We start from the raw sequence: 18656 nt of genomic DNA on the forward strand, positions 1-18656 counted from the left end.
TATTTTTGTTATTATTGGAGAAGACCATTTAACTCTAGAAGAAAGCTATAAGCCCTGTGATAATAATATGCTGCAGGCAACCAGAGAGAATCTGTCTCACTTTGAAACAGAGTAATAATTTTCAGCTAACAGTGTACATTTTTGGGGTTCTTTGCATAAAACAAGATTCATCTTGCAATAGGATGAAAAGTCACAACAACTCAGAGAATAATTGGGAAAAGAAATATTATTTTAAAAATTAAATTCAAGAGGCTCTGGTTCTAAAAAACAGTTTGCTGTTGTATAATGAACTCATCCTTTCCTCACAGGAACTTTACTGCAACCATGTTCTTTTTATAGACTTGTTGCTGGTTTTCTTTTTAGCCTTGTGAATTTTTTATTTCCTGCACAGAGGCTCATCTGCAGGAGCTGCAGATTCCCTCTTTCATTTGCTCCATACCTGACTATTGATGTAAAACATGAGGATTCAGCTTTCCTGCTTCAGGATGAAAACTTGTAACTCCTGATTCTATCTGAAATGGTAGAAATTAAAATCTAATTCTAGCTCTTTAAAGGAATGATTGAGATTCACTTTATTTAGTCTTGTTTTAATCTCACAGATGTCTTACTGTGTTTACAGTTCACGGAGAAGCCATTCCAGAAGGCAGTGGTTCCAGGCTACCGTAGAGCACAACTGGATGTGGAGGGAATCCAGAAGGCTGTCCTAGATTAGGCTTAATTTTTAAATATCTACATTTGGCTATTATGAATCCCACCCTTGTTCCCAGAAAGATAATTACAGGCTGTGGATCTCAGGTAGATGAATAGAATTTTTGAGATGTATTTTGCACAATGGTTTAGGTGCAGCTAGAAATTACTGCCTGTTAATTACTGTTGTCAGGTGTTGTTTGAAATGCATATTTGAGTCATCTATACACAATTGGAACTATGGCACAGGACCTACAAGAAATCCACTTCTGTTTGAAGTGGCAGCTGCAGTCTTGATGAGTTAGATGAGTCATCTCAAATGACACACTAGGTGAGTAATCTTGAATATCTCCTAGTTTATAAATAAACACTTAGGGAGAAGTGATTTTCAGTCTTTTTCATCTCTGTGGGCTAATTCATCTTAATTACAGATGAAGAGGACTTCTACAAAAAGGAATGAGAATGTCAATTTTTATCTTTCCTGTATAGCAGTGCAATCTGAGAGTTCTTGGATCTAAGTTTGAATCTCTTGAAGAAAAAATTGGAGCTATGTCTCTTTTTCTCTATATAAGTGTTGGAATGGCTAACTTAGTCTATCATAAATAGGAAGGAAGAAAAGAAAAAACCTTGATTACCATTGTCTCTGAATTTGGAAAGAAATATGCTGTAGTCTCTCCTCTGACTTTGAAATTACTTCATATAAGGTCCTGAAATTACAAATTTCTCAATGCAGAGGGACCTTAAGGACTGAAGTAAGGAAAAATTAGAAAGCAGGATATAATCATCACTTTTTAATGGGAAGCCTTGACAACTTGGCACTCAGTATACCAGTCTGAAAATTGAAATCTGAGACTTGTATTTTTCCCTGTGCTTTACATAAGGATGTTGAATATGCAATTTAGAGTTTATATTCTGACATAGAGGTCAGATGCCTCAATCTTATTTTGTATCTAACCCTATTTCTTTCTTCTCCAGTGGTTTTCTGCTTTTTGGATGAAAAAAACACCTTTTGCACAACTTTGGCAAAAGTGAAGAAGATACAAACAATTGGATCTGACATCAGAATTGCCTAAATGTCATGTAATTTTTTACATTTAATTATTTTCAGTGAAATTTTGCTAAAGTAAAACAGGAAGGAAATTTTTTCAGTTGTAATTGGCCATTCCTTAAACTTTATACACTTTCAAATTCTTTTTTTAAATTTATTTTTAAAGTTAAAATGCAAGGGTAAAGTGATTTGAATTTAAAGAAGATATTCTTCTATTCCCACTTTGTCACACATTTTATCCAAGTTGATATCTTGAAATGATGGTATCTTACCCATTTTCCTGGCCATAAGGAATGCTGATACATCTGAATCCATGACCATTCTTCCTCCCTCATGAATAAAAACAGTCAATATTACTAAAAAATTATTTTTCTTCTGTTCATATTATGAAAATTATTTCTTTTTTCTCCCTACTACTGAATGCCTAGCCTCTCTTCCCCACCTTTCAATTTTCTTCCAATTGAAACATGATGAATAAATTGATTTGGATCAATTAAAAGTAATATAGCTGTCCTAAGACTGTGTTGATTTTCTGTCTTCCATTTCTCTTCTCTTAATGTTTCCTTCTATCTTCTGATTTCTTTTTCTTTTATTTCTGTATCTTTCTCTTTTATGGCAGGGAAAAAGCATCTCTCTTTCTTTTATCCCTTTACTTCAGCAGTGATTTTTCATTGCCTTCATAGTTGTTCTGTGAGGATTTGCAGCTGCATTCCCATGACTCCTCTTCACCCTGGCAGCCACTCACAATTTTTGTCTTACAATTCTTGCCTGCTTGTTGTAAGGGTGGGTGTCTCATTACTAGTCTGCTGGTGTTTTTGTTAATTAGTAGAGACAATGTTAATTGAGGAGTCATTTTGTTAATAAGCGTGTTAAACCTCTAAATACATCCCGTATGAAGTCAGCATTTTCTGCAATTAGAGCATTTTCCCTCTGAGCTGGCTCATGCAATTCATAACAGTTTGGTGCCTTCTAGCTTGCACTCTCAGCCTACCAAGCACTACAGTTTGGGTATAGTGGCAAACTTGATGCTAAAAATCAGAGCAATTTCTGAAGCCTGAATGAAGAGTCAAGAAAATCTGGGTGAGCCTGACTCACTCTTAAGTAAAAGTGGTCTGCTTCATGTCTGTTGTTGCAAATCACTTAAAATTCAGTGGTTGTCCAGAGATAGTTCAAACTAAGACAAAAAGCACTCTATTCAGTTTTGTATTGATAACTCTCACCATACTACACTATTAAGGCATTACACTGTTACTACTGCCCTATTAGGGTGTCCTTTAATTTCCACAATTTCCTGTTACCATGGAGAGCATCCTGGCACAGAGGAGCTCAGAATAAAGTTGAATGCTTTTTAGCATTTAAAATAGACAGCCTCAGTTTTAGACTCTGTGCTTAAAATATTGCATAATCTTTGGTTCATTTCTAGAGTGCAGCCAACCACACACTAGAGCTTTTAGGACAGTAAAGGCTGAGAATAGGAGGTTAAAGGATGATAAAGACTTTTGCCCAAGAGAAAAGTGTGTGTGATGAAGGCAGAGCATCTTACCTGGCTGCTTCTTATACTTAACAAAGCAAACAACATCCCCAGAATGTGATTTATCCCACCCCTAGCTAGAGATTCCAATACCCAATAACCCTTAACAAACTAACAATAGAATATGATATATATTCTAACTCTAACTATGGAATATGCCAGATATTAACCGTTAGTGATTAATTAACTAAGAGAGGGACAGGGGCTCATTGGGGACCTTATTGCTTTCTACAACTTCTTAAAAAGGGGTTGTAACAAAGTGTAGGTCGGTATCTTCTCCGTGGTAACAAGAGATAGGACAAGGGGAAATGGCCTTAAGTTGTGCCAGGGGAGGTTTAGGTTGGATATTAGGAAAAATTTCTTCACTGAAAGGGTGAATTTGTTCGCAAAAATGTAGCAGGCTCTTCCTATCTGTCTGACACTACACATGGTTCCTTTAAACACCTTCCAAAACAAATTATTTTGGGTCTTTAATGATAAATTTTATAACCTTTTTCTTTATCAAGTGTAATTAAAATACTTATAATGCATGCAAATCTTGAAAGCAAATATAATACTTTTATATTCTTTATATTAAAATAGAAGTGTTTGTGACTCTCACTGGTTAAACATTGGTATATTAAATAGCAATATGACGCAAGTGAATGAACACAGTACCTGACAACACAGAAAAAAAATTAGTTAGGATTTAAGTTATAGTAGAGATAAAGAAAGCATGAGTCTCTCTAGAAAGAAATACTTGCAGAAAATGATTTTCAAAGCTTAAAACACAGAAATTGCTGTAACCAAAAGAAATTTTCGGCTTCTATCCCACATTTATTATTTGGATGTTAGTAAAAAAAAAAAATTTCCCTAGTGTAATGTTTCTGCCACAACCCTGTTTACTGTTAGCACATTTACAAGTTAATATGACTAATTTTGATTTGACCTATGACAGACTGGAAAAATGAAGTTTGAGTTTGATTAATTTACTTAATTGTAGTCTTAAAGATCTGGAAACAATCTGCATATTAACTGTAGGTTATTTTCTTTCCTAAATAGCTTTAAAGAACAGAATAAGTCTCAATTTGAAGGAAGGGACTGGTTTTTTTTTCCACTGACAATTTGGTAATTAACTTTATATTCAGTTGAAATGATAGAAAATCTAAGATAGAAAATCCAGATAGAAAATCTAGATTATTTTGGATTATTTTGAAAACCTACATTTTAATAACATCTCTTGGCATTAATTGACCAGTAAATCCAATTTTTGTAAATAACATTTATATATAGATACATATACATATTTTTGTGTTTATGTCCTGAAAGGGATAGAAAAATGTAAAAAACATAATTACACTGATTTTAAGTAGCACTTTCATTAAAAGAATAGGTTTAATTTCAGATTAATATCTTGCTATTTTTAATTAGTAGGCTGTTATGGGAAAAAATGTTGCTAAACAGGCTGCTCACTTCAATAGCATGAACTGTAATAATTTTTTAATAAAAGGAAAAATACTGTAACTTGCAATGATAATATTAAGGGGCTTAAAAATGTTCATATTTCCAGTTACTTATACAGTTTGCTGTTGGAATGCTTCAGCAAGGGGCTTTTCAGTTTTGAGGTTTTGTTGTTTGGGTTGTTTTTTGACGGAATAGAGACGTTTGATCTATATTTTTATTTTAAAATGTCAGGCTATTACTCTGAGTCTCACCTTCTTTTACCATTGCAGATAATACACCTGGTTTTCTGCACCTTGATTCTTTGAAGAGGTGATCTCTTTTTAATAAATAACTTGGGAGAATCTCTGCTGTGCTCCTAGGTTGTGCACAGGGTGTGTAGCCCAGAACTTGAGAGTAAAATTTTACAGAGATGCTCAGGCATTCTTACTGGGTTTGTTGAGGTAGAACCACTATTTGCTTCTTCAAAAACTTGTTTTATATAGAATTCTACTAGTAGGTTTGACTTAATTCTTATTAAAGATGGTATTTTCAAAGTAGGTATTGATAAGTTGCTAAATAATCTAGCTCTCTTCTACTAGATTGGGACCTACTCCTGTGATTTCCTAAGCCATAAACATTTTATTTCACTCCTGGGGTCTCTGTAGGAATCATGAAACTAAAGTATTCCTAAATAATGCATGGGTCAACCTCTGAGTCAAGGGTATAGCCACAAAATGCAATGCAAACTAGATAACATAAATATGTGATTTGACCCACACATTACAGAGTGCTCCAAAGCTGTCCCAGCAGATTTGGCACACTCATTGCTCCCCAAAACACACCACTGGTATGCAACACATGCAAGAGGCTCATACCATATAAAAAAATATTTTGGTGGATGCAGCACTGCCTTTGCATTGTTTTTACACATTAAGCTGGAGAGCAAAAACAAGAATTAAAAAAAAAAGATTAAAAAATACAAAACTATTAGGTCTTCCTGTCACAGAAATGGTGGATGAAGCCAGAAGACCCAGTGCTGTAGAGTTCATACATAGTACACAGCATCTAATTTTCTATGGAAGAAAAAGATCACTTTCCATGCTACAGAAAGCCTTGAAGAGTGTCATTGCAAGCTACCCCTCATCACTTGTCCTGACACTAAGCATCACTCCCTGGGACCAATGCACTTAGCAATGTACATTTAGCTAAGGGTGTGGCTTTAATGGTAAAGGAAAAAGGGCAAAAGATCTTGGTCACATAGGCCTAGGTTTATTTTACAGGATGCCAGAGCCTGTTCTCACTCCCTGCAGGCAAGTGCCAATGTCTGCAATGTGTCCATGTCACTGGGCAGGAAATCACATCCACAGGGTCTACTGAGAGCAGCCTATAGCTACTGCTTTTCCATGAACAAAGATCATCTGGGAGACCAAAGATGGTCCAAGTGTAATGGATGTGAGCAGAAAGTGTCACTTGGCTCTAAGAACCAATGCTCAGGGCCAAGAAATACAAGAAGGGCTTGTACTTCTTGTACACAGATTTCTTTTCATTATAAGGTTTCATGAAAAATGAGTCACACATTTATTGCTTATTCAATTGTTTACTCTAGCATTTTTTCAGATAAAATTTGTTTACTTCAGACTCAGAGGTGGTCTCTCAAATGAAATATCAGAGACACACTGTCATTTCTGTCTTCTGTGATTCAATGCTTCTTTTGTATACTATTATAAATCACACTACATTTGCTTTATGTCATCTTGTGTTATAAGTTGATTTCAGATTTTTGCCTAACATCACTCCCTGATCTGTTTATATTTCATGTTTTAGCCCTCCTGCTGATTGCAAAGTAAGAGTTTCAGACCTTCATTTTTCTTTAGATATGGTGGCTTACTTTTTTTTTTCTTTCAAAATCTCATTTTGGTTTGTATATCCATTTACTCATTTTTTCCGGTTTGCCTTTGTTATATTTATGTCCTTGGTAGAGTTTAAAAGGTTCTTTGAATAAGTGCAATCTGCAAATACTATTACTATAATGGTTTTTCCCTCCTAAGTGGTCTAATGAAGTTGTTAAAAAAGGACAGTTGTGACACAGTTAGCAAGTTCTCCAGAGGTCCTCACACAATGTATTTTATCTCAAGACATCCAGTTTATAAGATCTATTTATTAAGAATCACTAAGCATGGCAAGTTCTATTTTGCATTGGTTTAGGTATTGCAATTTCTTTTAATTTAATTATTTTAAAAGAATTTAAAAACAATTTTAATAGAAATTTTAAAAGAATCTCTAAATTCTTTTAATTAAATTCACTTGAAAGTCTAAAAATTTAAAAATCATATTAAACTGCACTGTACTATGATTTTAATAAATACATGAATAAAGGAAGAAAGAAAAAGTGAGAGATTTATGAAATTTCCAGGCTTAGAAGAAATTAAATTTATCATTACAGCATTGAGAGCTTTTCCTGAAATTGATTTTGTTCTAATATTTCTAATGTATATAAAAAACAATGAAAACTCATAAAGTTATTTGGTTGCCTTTTCCTTTCTTGGCTGACATTTTGAATTCCAAAATTGGAGTCCAAAATTCAGTCCAGACTTTGAACACCCTTTGTTCATATGTATTTTCTGAATAAGGTTCTAACAAGCATGTGCAGAAATGCCTTTGTCTGGGAAGCACTCAGAGAGTTTTAGTTCTTTTTTTGTACCTGTCATATCCACAAATAATCTCTGCTTCCTGGTCTCATTTCATAGATACTTTCACAGAATATCTACTGGATTTAAGCCAGCACAGGCCTCAGCCCTGCTCCTCTTTGATTGCTCAGTGATTAAGTAATCCATTTAGGATATGGGAAACCAAGACCCAATTTCATTCTTTGCCTCACCATTTCCGATGGGAATGCACTAAGGATGTGTTCTGTAATGGTGTAATTTCAGTCCACCCTGCTCAATCAGTTCCACTGTGCATTGGCTGGGTGAATATTCATTAGGCTGGAGAGAGAGAACGTGCAAAAGCCAGTAGAAGATTTTGGCCCTTGGCTAATAGACTGAAAGCACAGCTTGGGGCCCCTGATCAGGGGGTTTACAGAATATGGTACCTCAGAGTGGAGGTCCAGGATGGTGCTACTTAGGTGAGATGCTGCTCTTAGCTTGCCAATGAGAAATACTACAGAGATCTTACCTTCCACAGGTCACCTGTGGCTCATACATAGTCTTAGAAATCATCACCAAACCAATAACAATCATTAATTTAAAGAATAAACTAGAGATTAAGCTTTTTTTAAGCGCACTAAATAACAGTTAAGTATGTAAATATAAATATATAAGCATATTGTTTTTAATGTAGATAGGTATATTCTTGAATCTTCATACTAAAAAAGACATCTTCTCATCAGAAAACTTTTCCAAAGACTATTGATTGAAGATCTAGGGACCACAGATTCGCCTGTATTGTGTTTATTTATTTTAATAATACTTAACATTTTCAGCATTTTATCTACCTCAGTTACTAAAGAAAGGTTTTGTTGAGGGTGTGTGTAAACCCAAATACTAAAATCTGTACCATCACAAGGTGGTGCTGTTGGATAAGAAAAATCTAGAGAAAAACATTGAGAAAGATTTTTATGGTGAGTTAAATAAAATTAAAAGAACGACAGCTTCATTCACCTCTGTCATGTCAAATCTTTCATTTCTTCTTTTGACACAAAGGTTTTAAATTAGGCAGAATTGGTATTCCTGTGGCTTGTATTTTTGATATCTCACACAGTAGATACAGATCTTTAACATGAATTTTATGCCTCTGAAGACTGACAGTTAATGAGGCTATTATTTTCATTTTTAAATTGGCCATATGTGGGACATAAAATTGGTGGTTCACATCTCTTGCTGTTACCTTTCAGTGCAAATTTTATTCTTCATCTTTTAAAACCTTTTATAATATGAGGTGAATGCCTAAATCATCAGATGATTCAATATGGTATTTTCTATTGCAACAAGTATTTTGCTAAGCCAATAACCTTGTTTACTCAATATAAATGGCATGTTTTGAAAAAAGAATGAATACCAGCTCAAATTGCTTTGGCTGATGTAACATCTTGACATTGAACTGCACATTCAGAAGAACCTTGCTATCATCTAATTTACAATCTTTCTTCAGAAATGTCCTTTTTTCTAAAAAGATGTTCAATGCAGTAGCTGTAAACAAAGTCTTCAATTTGACAATCATCTGTGCTTATAACAGTTCAAGCTACAGGTATTGAAAATTTCAGCAGAGCTCCATGGGATCTTTCAGTTGCTGTGGAAGAATGTGGAGATGTCCAGTTTTAAAATTACTGAATAGACTAATTATATCTTTCCTGATTGATAAAGCAGCAGGTAATGACATATTTCAGGTGTGATGTGTGCTGAAATTATTTTTTAGTTATGGAAGTAATTTTTATGTTAACTCTTTTGGTGGATTTTGAACTTCTGGTGCTCCCACTAGTATTACATTAGAGCACTGCATGTGAGGCCAGAAAATATGTTAGAACTTTAGCAGGGATTTTCAATGGCAAAATGAAAGTTTTTGAATTGTACTTTGCTTCAAAGAAAGGGTCTCAGCAGCTGCATTCTTTGTGACATTGGTAGGCAGACACATCATTAGCATCTTTGACTTACAAGAATAGGAAGCCTGAGGGTCTAAATTTTACCCCTTCACAGTTAAAAGATGAGGCACTCAGACTGTGCCTGTGGCCAACTGCTGTTTTCAATATAAGGGGCAGAGTTTATTTCCACCTCTCACCTTTATGCCCCATGTGTAGCTTTTTGGGGGGCTCTGTTGGGGTTTTTCAATTTTTGTCTTTGAATGCAAATCCTGAGTGAGATCTTGACTAACCTTAACTCCCACTGAGATTAGCAGAATTTGTAAATGCAAATTATGTTATCAGCACATTTTTAAATGCAGACTATGTTATCAGGACCACTTGGGATCTGGTTCAAAGCCTTGATGTGTTTGATTTATTTTAGATGTGTTTGATTTGTATTTTATTAAAAGAAGCCCCTTCAAAGGTAATGGATAACATGCTTCAAAGACAAAATGCACTTGTGATCTCACAGAACCAGCATGGTCTAGTGGGTAAGTATTAAGCAGGGAAAACAAGGTTGGAATTTCTGGGTATTTCCATCATCATTCATTACCCTGCTGAATTGCCTGCAGCAAGTAGTTCCCGCACTGTGGTTTTGGTGGTTTGTTTGGTTTTTTTTGTTTGTTTCTGTCTGTAGAGATGATTGATGACAAGCTGATATCAAAATTTGGCATTGTTACCCTACTCAGAAGAAGATAGTGCTTCTTTCCATTGGGCTAAAGGAACATGAAGAGAAGCTAGAAATAAGCATAAAAATTCTGCATGTTCTGTATTTCTTTATACCCATTTGTATCTAAATACAGCAGTATTTTGTCTCTTTCTTCTTTCTGTGTAACTTCTGTGTTCTTCTTTTGTATTACTAAGTATTTCTAAGCTAACTGTTGTGTAGAAAAACTTTTTCCAGAGAAGGCTAAAAAGAGCAGTAAGTTCAGATACAATACAGAAATATACATTTCTCACTGTACACATATTTTTTGTTCCTCATCCATTATTCAGTCTGCTGTAGGAAAAGCTTGTACGCGTGACATGAGACTAACAAAAACATTGCAGTCATCAGTATTTTCAATTCCTAGCATAGCATCTTATTGTTTGGCATCTAAATCTGTGCGAGCTGTTTTCTTCCTGCTGTGGTAAACAATCCTGTTTTCTTACCATTCTCTTAAACATTGCAGTCATAGAGAATAGCTGCCTCTCTAGGGAGTGTGTACACTACAGTTTGCAACTCGAGTCTCAGGGTAAACATAAACATTTATGCTGTTATGTCAGTAATATAACCTCCCCATTCCAGCTGAGTATTCCCCTGATTATGCAGCCACATTAGCCCTCTCAGCCACAGCACCACACTGGGAGCTGGCAAGATCATGTTCAGCTGTTTTTAACTTGAAGGAACAGATTGTTAGAAAGCAACATGTCCTCAGCTTTGTTGATTTAGAGCTTGGGTAAACCTCTATGAAGTGAGAGTTTGGGGATTTCAGTGAGATCAAATGCAGCCATATTCTTGCCTAAATAGGAAATATTTAATGCAGTATTACAGTTTAGCTTGCCTATTTAACATCATTTTGCGATGCTCATGTCTCCTACCACGCTAGGCAGCTGATATTGTCACTGAAGTGAGCAGGAAGGAATTGATAATTAAACAGATAATGAGTAGTAGAAATTCACTAGAGAACATGGGTGATATTTCCATCTCTGTCTTTTTTCTACACTTAATTTTCTTTTTACTCTGTTGTCTTGATGTAGCTGCTGCAACTGAAAACCTTGATTGCAAAGCTTTAGATTTTTAGAAGATGGAGGGCCAGGTTTTTGTGATGCTGTTCCCGATACCAAGTGCAAACTAGCCCCAAAGCTGCTGTAAACAGCCTGGCAAGTCCATTAGAGTGCAGAGGTGATCCAAAACTAAAAGTGAGCAGGGATTTTTCTCTCTCTTCTCATGCCTGAAGCTGGGAAATACTGGCATTACTCTAAGAAAACACAAATGGCCAATGTGTTGTTTTGCCAGGAGTATTTCACCTTTCAAGAGAAGAGAGTTCAAAATAATTTCCTTTTTGTAGTTTGATGAAATGAAGACTAAAGGTGCTTGAGATTCTGTAGAAGTCCTAGTTTAAAAATAGCAACATCAAAACTGAATTGATAATCTAAGTGCCTGTTAGTGGGAATTTTCCTGCTAGTGTAAGCCAAAGGGGCATCGTGATGCTCTGATTCAACACAGAGCCTTTTGGCACCCTCTCAAAATGGTTGATATCACAGTTGATATCCCTCTATCAGCTGCTGCCCAGTATCTCACCTCCATTTTTCAGTTTTATGCAGAACTGTAACAGAATAAAAAGAAAAATACCAATGTATTTATACTGTAGTATATTTATCTGAACTCTGCCTTTTTTTTTTAGCCACAGATCTAAAAATGATGTCTCCATTTGCTGCTTCAGCACAGTAATCTCTGAACTCTATAGCCTGTCAGGGTCCTAATTTTTTCCTAATATTTATCCCTTTTCTGTAACTTCTGCTCTCCCAGGGCTTGGGCACCCACACCAAAAACTGATTCAGGGATTTGATCCAGCTAAGGACTAATAAGTGTTTTCTTCTCTCTCTCTTTTTTTCTTTTTTAACTTCTTTTACTATATGAATTTTCATCCGTTCAGCTCCCATAATGTTTCAATACATGATTACACAAGACATAGTGCCAGTTCAAGGCAGGAGAGTGCACAGCTGGGGATGGAAAAGGCAGCTGAGATCACAGCAGTCTCAATTTAGATTTGTTGAAATGATTATGGATATGCACCTTTCATTTCCTGAATTTTAGCTGCTGCTGAGAGAAGTGATCCCTGGAGACAAAAATATTTTTAACCAGACCAGTTCATCATGCAGTTACAGGAACTTCATGCACTTGGCATTTAGAAGAAGGTAGAAGCTAGAGGCAAGCAACTGAGGGAATGAAGAATATATCTTTAGTGACAGTGATGGTTCATTTAATCTTATAGTGATATTGAAACTTTGAATGTTTTAAATGAAATGCATTTTAATTTAAAAAAATCTGTTTAATTTCTTAATGAGTTTAACAGAGCTACAGTTGTGTTTCTTGAAACCTCATGTGTTTAGGATTTTTCCAGAGGAATTTCAACCTGGCCATTCTTCACAACCTCCCCCCTGCTTCTTCAGTCTCTATTCTTTGCCTTCTCAGCTCCTCTAGATGCACAGAATGAAATAAATTATATAGGAGAATAGAGAATGGGTTTTCATGATGTTATTATCTAGTAGTTTGCAAGATTTCGAAGTTGTTGGTTTTCAGTTCAGAGATAAACAACTCTGATTGTCTCTAATCATATTAGTTACCTTTGAACACTATTCAAACATGTACAACATGCAATAAATTTGAAATGACATATAGTGAAAAGCAAATCTGCGTGAACTTGATACTTAGGAATACGTCACTATTCTCAATATGAGCTTCTATCTGACTTGCAAGCCCCAAGGATTACAGTTCCACACTTATTAATTATCAATGAAAAAAAAGTGGCTTGCTGTTTTCTAAGGTATTACACACCACTAAAAGTACTGCTTTTCTGAGTCGTGCCTAGGACATAACTGTAACATGGTTGCAAACTAGATTTATTTTACATCCTTCAGGCTGAGCTCCTATAATGAAATGTAATTGATCAAATTATGTATTGTGAACAAATCAGACAAACATCGGAATTTTTCCTTAAAGAAAAATTTTCAATTTTGTTTTCATTTTCTTGCTTTAATGGAGTGAAATATGATTATGTCTAAAGTCCTCCATCTCACAATTTTACAAAATAGGCATTAATAAAATTGATTTTAACAAAAGTGAAAATAGGAAAGTGGGAAAGAAAATATTTAACTAACATTGCAAAAGGAATCAAAGTATTTAATATGAACTGTGATACTGATACTAATTCATAAACCACTTTCTATTTAAAAGTTAGCAATTTTTGATAAAATGGATGTATGTAAAGCCTCAATGAAAGTGATATTTTTTTTCCCCAGAAACATAAAAGTTGTAGTTAAGACACATATAATAGAAATAGAATTAATGGAATTCCACCATATTTTTTAAACCCTAACTAGGCACTTTAATACACTTTTTCTCTTAGTTCAATATCAGGTTTTGCATTCACTGATGAAGCTTTTACTTTTTGAGTAAATTTTTAGTTTCTTCTGTTATTAGAAAGCTTATGGTTTAATTAAATTACCTTATTGATTAGCATAAAATAGTCTTCTAATATACAGCTTCTCATAACTTAAACTTTTGCAGTTCACTTGACTTGCTATTTTTTAGTTACAAAAAAAATCTAGCTTATGGCATCTTCAATTTTCATTAGCATTCCTAGGTGAAAAAAAAGAAAAATAACATAAACCCAGAAGTCTATCTTTTATTACAATGTCAACATTGGCATTTCATTAGCTAGCAAAGGTCTCCAGCTGACTTCATCAGTGAATAGATTGGTATAATTGCTCTCTAACCAAAGAATAAAGTCACCGATATTTTACAGTTCTCATGCATACTTTCATGTTGAGAAAATTAAATACATCTTTTGTGCAAAAGCCCAATATAAAAGCTCTTTACAACATCTAATATGAAGGTCCTGGCTTTAGAGATGAAGAAACTGGAGAGCAGAGCCTACACATGAATGCTGGAATGTGAATAAAAGGATGTATGTGTGTAAAACAGCCTCTAGTTCTTTCAGACTGGCAATAATGGGTTTTGCTTCCTCATGCATGCTTCACCTTCAAAGAGCCAAAATAATCAGTTGTTATTTTAAGAATAAAACATCAGAGATCACTGGGATCCCAGCACTTAAATGTTTGTAAGAAGAATTGAATGTTAAAAAACCTTAGAATTTTCTGCCATAAACTTGGAAAGTCATCTGTCAGTACAAGCTCAATTCAGATTGCTGAAAGCACTGCTGAAGAATTTTGATTGGAACCAACCACTAGACCTTACCTAGTCCAACTCCTGCTCAAAGCTTTTTTCAGAGCTAGAGTACTTTGCCCAGAGCTTTCCACAGCTTCTCTGGCACAGCTGGGACACAAAACCCTGCTGATTACTCAGGAACAGCGGCTCATATGGAGGCAAGTGTCTTCTTGGAAGGTGTTTGGTAGTCCTTTAAGGGATCTTCTGGTTAGCAAATGTTTACATATAATCTGATAATCTCTGTCTGCCTAGAGAAGCCACTGCTGACTGGGAGGTGCTCCAAGGCATTACCTTCACTGCTGATGGTGGTGTGTGCTGGAGGCCTTGGAAAGGTTCAGTCCCCTTCTAGTGCTCTGCATGGATCTGTTCTTGTGGTTCAGTAGCACATTAGACTGTGGCAACACCTTACACCTCAACACATACTTCAGTTTTCTTCAGTTTGGTTTCTTCATTTTACTGTTTTTAATAACTACTTCTCACTCCACACCTATAAGTGCATCATAGAAAAGATACTGACATTAACTTTCACTTACAGGTGTTTTCTGACACTCCCTGCAGCCTCAGGTAGAAAGGTCCCAGAATGTCCATTTTGGCTGAGGACGCTGCTATGCCTGGAGATTCCTGAATCAGCCAAGACAAGGTACCATTTTTCCTAGCACAATACCTCTGTCACCATGATGACATGACCATCTTCAAGTCCTTTTTATATGCTTTTGCCATGGTACTACCTTGTTCCCATGGTACCATACTTCCCATGGTATTGCCTTGTTCCTATCTTTGTGTCCTTCTTCTTGTGCCACTGATTGCTACAACTTCCTCTCAGTTAAATAGGAAATCCATCATAAACCTGTTGGCCTCCAAGACCTTCTGCTGAGTACAGGTTGTTTGTTCCCCTGTCAACGTACACAGCCCTGGTGAGTCTGTCTCATATTTCTTTCTCCTTTTCTATGCTCCAAAGGTGCCCTTTTGCATGATTGCACCTTGCCATAGTCATGTGGAACTTTTTAGAATTTACCAGATTTCAAAGTATAGTCTTCTTAAAACTTACTCGTAGAAAATATCCTAACAGATACAAAACAGACCCTTCAATAAAGAAAATGTACATCAGCTATGGAGATGTTTTAGTTTTCTTTTAATCAATTTGCTTGGGTTTTTTGTTTAGTTTTTAAAAAATGCCAGTCTTTTATCTTCTTTTATCTATCAAGTAACCTAGGCTAGCTCTTTTATACCACATTGGTTTTTTTTAGCACGCTTTAACCAAAAAACCAATTAAAAAAATCCACAAACCACAAAAAACAAAATTAAAAAAACAAGTAATATATACTTTTCCCTGTCCTGCATTCAAGTATCTCAGTTACATATGCAAACCCCACTGAATTCTGGGCAACAACAGCTGAGCAAATAATTCGAAATAAATGCCTCCCTTAATTAATCTTTTCCATTTGCAAAATGTCTATAGGCAAATCATTATTTCTTCATATTAATTCAGTATTCAGATTTGCTCAAAAGTTTTTCACTTAATTGGTTGAATGAGTGGCTGGGAACCGTTCAAAGTATCAGTATTCAGCTTGGCTGGCAATTAAAAAGTTGTTTCTGAACTTTAACTCATCTATAGTTCCTTCTTATCAAACATCTCTTTGTGGCCTCTATATCACAGTATCTGAAGACCTTGCAAACTTAAATGTGCTTACTCTTATAGATTCAGGACTTTTTCCTTCTTTTTTCTCTGTTTTATGGATGACAAGCAGAATATATAAAACCAGGTTTTTAAAGGTGCTTAGGCATAGTTCCACTAAACCAGAGAAGCAACACCTCATCTGCTGCCAGCTTACTTCCTGGAAAATTCAGCAGCCAATAAATGTTTTGGCTCCCAATAAGGCATAAAGAAGAGCCAAGTACCTAAGGAATGGATTTTTCAGAAACCTGCAAGCTAAGCAGAGTCTATGTCAGTTAGATATGAAACAAATCCATACCAAAGGACATAAATAAAAGCTGTGACTTACAATCCTTCCACTCCAGTCATCCAGAAAGCAATTGATCCAACAAGCTTAGGTTTGAGGAACTAATACTGTTGAAAAAAATGAGGACACATCAATCTCTAGTAAGTACTAGAGAAGCATAAAATGCCCACCTTCCCCTTGGGGATCAGTGGCAAGCTACTCATTCTTTCCAGATAGAAAATGTCTTCTGTTTCATACAGGGGCATCAGGGCCCTGGAAACATCAGTACACCTTAGTGTCCCTGAAAAGCTTCACCCAGGGCTTCCCCTCCTGTGGCACCAGGAGTTCATGACCTGCCCTGTGTCAGGCATCCAGTTCCTGCCTGAGCTATGTGTGCTGTGCTGGAGATTTTACCAGAACCCGGCACTGCCTGTTGTGCTCAGGCCCTGGGGGACTGTGGCCTGTTGGTCAGGACATGCCAGGGTCACCCTCCTCTTCCACCTTGTGTCCTTGGCCAAGCATAAGAAAATATCAATACAGCTGCAATCTACAGCTCTGTGATAGACCTGACAAGTGCAAAGGCATTGACTGGGCAGAAAAGTTCACAAGCATATCCTTTTCCTTCCTCTTCCAACTTGCTGTGCTCTTTGACTGTCATTGTTGTCATCATATTAAAAAAGTTCCAAAAGCAACCAGTTTACCAGAACAGCTTTCCAGGAAAAACAAAAGAACAAAAGGAAGAACAAAATCATCCCTAGGACAAACCCATGAACCAAACTACTTGAGAGTTCTACTTAGATGAACTGGACAACTAGCTTGCCTACCATTTTCTACCAGCCACATTCTGGTTGTTTTCACCTAAACTGTTGAAATATATTAATTAAATATTTCATTTTTAATAATTATTAATTAGATAATTATAAATTATCCATATTATAAAACAGAGTTCTGAAAATATTCACAATGCAGCCAGGAGCGTGTATAGTTTGTAGAAAAGAAAACTGAGGATATACGAAAGATTTCTCGTAGAGGGGATTAATTCTGTTCAATCTCCAACATAGGATTTAAGTACAGCTTAAGACAATGTTGTAATGTTGACATTTAGATGTCTCCTCGTAATTTTAAAAGTTTAATTAACCTAAATGTCAAAAACTTAATTTAAATGATGTAAATCTTCACGTGTTTGGAAGAAGGGTGTTACTTTGTGCTGTCATTATATTGCGAGAGTTCTACTATCATTACATTGCAAGGGTTCCATATTGCTAGAGTTTCGTACCTCCTTGATGTTTCTTGTAGGCAGCTCCTCCAGGCACTGACTCTTCCTTATCCTAGCAGCAGCCAGCTGACTCCAGTTCCCCTCAGCCAACCAATCCACTCTTCTATAACACTCTTCTGATTGGCTACAGCTGTGGCCTGTTAAAATCAAGCCTGCTCCGAATCCTTAATAATTGGCTCAGCTGCACCTCCTTAGGGGGTGAGATTAATTTCTATATTGCCTTTATTTACTTATGTTCTATCCCCCTACAATTTTGTTGTTTTTTCTTTGGTTTTCGGTGGATTTTTTTTGTTCATTTTTATGATATAAAAAAGGCAAAGAGGAGCCAGAATTTTGTACACCATACAGGTGGCATGTAAAATTTTACAAATGCTTTTAGGTTCATAGCTTGACAGCAAAAGACATTCGGAATGGAAATGTTATCTCTGCTAGCTTTTTTATTGTTTTAATTTTAGCTATGCAGTTCATTGTACATCTTTGTTGTTGTTCTCCTTATTTTTAGTGAGATCTGATAAATGCAAGCTGGAAAGACTCCCTTTATGTTCAAAACTTTATCTTGATGGGCTAAAATGAGCAAATATATATAGATACTATCAAAGAACTGCCTTGTTTATATTTGTTTTGATAATTCCACACCTTTTCAAATAAGTATCTTTTACAGTCACAACAAACAAAGCTGAAAGTCTTAAAGTTATTTAATAAAGAAACCAAAAAAAAAATTTTGGTGAAGGTAGGGATGAATTGATAACTCAGTACATAAATTGCAGTAACTCCAAATAAAATATCATCTTATGAATAAAACACAATCTTTTAGAATCCACCAAATCAATAGCTGTTATAATTTTTAGTCAAAGGTTGAGTCTCAAGAATATATAATTAATTGAAAAAAATTGCTTTTGAAACAATCTTTGACATAGAACAAGAATAAAAATATGGTAAACATTTCACTATTTCATATAAGCTTGTACAATTACATAGACACATAGGTTCAAATTCTCACATGGCATTCCAGTGAATTGCCCAATTAAATATTTTACAGGGGATGTGAAAGAAAGTAAAAGAAGCCTTTAATAAATCATGATGTTTTGGATAACTGCTGTAAAAACACTACAGTTCTAGCACTTTATCTGCCTGTGGTGATTTTATCCTGTGATTCTAAATTTGTACTTCAGAGAGATTACTATCTTACAATTGATTCTTTTTT

The sequence above is a fragment of the Molothrus aeneus genome, chromosome 2, assembly GCF_037042795.1.
Source record: "Molothrus aeneus isolate 106 chromosome 2, BPBGC_Maene_1.0, whole genome shotgun sequence".
NCBI lineage: Eukaryota > Metazoa > Chordata > Aves > Passeriformes > Icteridae > Molothrus > Molothrus aeneus.